This window comes from Erpetoichthys calabaricus, chromosome 12 (assembly GCF_900747795.2).
Source record: "Erpetoichthys calabaricus chromosome 12, fErpCal1.3, whole genome shotgun sequence".
Classification (NCBI taxonomy): domain Eukaryota; kingdom Metazoa; phylum Chordata; class Cladistia; order Polypteriformes; family Polypteridae; genus Erpetoichthys; species Erpetoichthys calabaricus.
This window is the reverse complement of record NC_041405.2, coordinates 73,013,608-73,015,424: the sequence shown is the minus strand read 5'-3', so window position 1 is coordinate 73,015,424 and position 1,817 is coordinate 73,013,608.

Here is a 1,817-nt window from a genome sequence, read left to right as displayed (position 1 = left end):
CTTACTACTATTGGCTGTTGATCTTGTGTTCAGAAATTCATTCAATGAGGTCGCGAGATCTGTCATGTGACAAGGGAAGGCAGTATTCTCAAAGGCGAGGTCTACGCATAATCGTACAGTTAACGGGGCGAATTCAGTGACGTTAACACTTTAAAAAATGAAATCAAGTCAAGTGGCTTTATTGTAGTACCATCCATATACAGTATTGCAGCAGACAGTGACCAGAAATAACGTTCTCCAGACTCGCGGTGCAACGTATACATAATCACGACAAGTGCAAGACAAACAATGAACAATAGTGTACAATGCTATAAATAAATAATAGATAAATTAATAGCGTGTAACACATTGAAATAGTAATAAATAATAACTGATAATAATAAAAGTAGTAACAACTGCATAGAAATAAACTATTAGCAGCAGATCTGATGAGAGGGGGACAGCACAAAGTTCAGAATCCGGACGTTACCCAGCGCCTGGAAGTTGATTCTAGTGAAACGTGTCTATGGGATCCTCATATTTATTTTGTCTCTTATTAGATTAGATTAATTAAAATTGATTCATGAATGCACACGTACACAGCAATGTGCTGCTGAGCCCACCCTCTTCTAAGTCATTTCTACTGTTTCTCTGACTCATTGGGCAGAGTGGTGGCTCTGAGGTTAGGGATCCGAGTTCCAAAAGAAAGAGTCTTTTTATCTTGCACCAGAATATTGTATAATCTAAAGAAAATACTGTTAACTTTTTCATTTAATGAAAACATATTTTAAAATGTCACAAAGCTGTTTGCTCAAATATCTTTATTGGTGCATTTTTTATTTTACACAAATGTGAGTTTAAAGTTAGCTTTCGTAAGTTTTTATTAGCAACATGAGGATAAGTGGTGAAGTAACCCAGCTTGCAGCACAGTAATATCAGTTCAACATTTTCCATTCATATTTCACCTTATAAATGCTTGTCAATGCACTTTAAGTGACCTTTTCTAGTGACTAAATACACACACACACACACACACACACACACACACACACACACACACACACACACACACACACAGGAGTTTAGTTTTACTTTAGGTTTAATATTATTTGACTTTGCAATATATAATACATAGAACAGAATTATTATTTCTGCACATTTGGCTTGTTGATAAAGGAAAATAAAAGCTTAAAGCCTTATATTGGATTAAACAAGTCCAGATATGGAATCAGATTGGGTCATTGACACGCTCTGCTGCCCTATAATTCCAGGAGAAAAAAATTGGAATCCTTGTTTGACCACTTACTTTGTGGAACTTGCACATTCTCCTTGTGTTTTTCTGTGTGTATTCTATAGTTTTCCTCCTACATCCCAATGATTCAGATTTTAGGTTAGCTCAAAAGTTACCCAGTGCAATGCTATATAATTAAACATATCACAGTAAAAGCTGAGTAGTGAACTTGATGCTTTGATTACCACCCCAACTTAAAGTAGTGTAACAGGAGCCTTCTTGGGCTAAACAATTTTCTTGAACCTTTTAGGCTTAGACATTCCATTTCACATATGGGTGATCAGTGCCAGCTTGTCAATCAAAGTACTGGAATAAAAGCACTTAACTTGTTGCAATGTTAAAAAGTTGCACTATACTATTAAAAGCAAGGCAGTCTAAAAGGCTGAAACAGAAATGACAACTGAATAACAAAGTAATATATGTGCTGATGCAGCAGTGAAACTGTGAGGATCTCCTTTTGTGAGGTTTTCTTGTTTCAAGTACACACCAGGAACATTACAAAAAAAAAATCAAGATAATTCAAAAAGAACTGAAATAGCTGAGATGC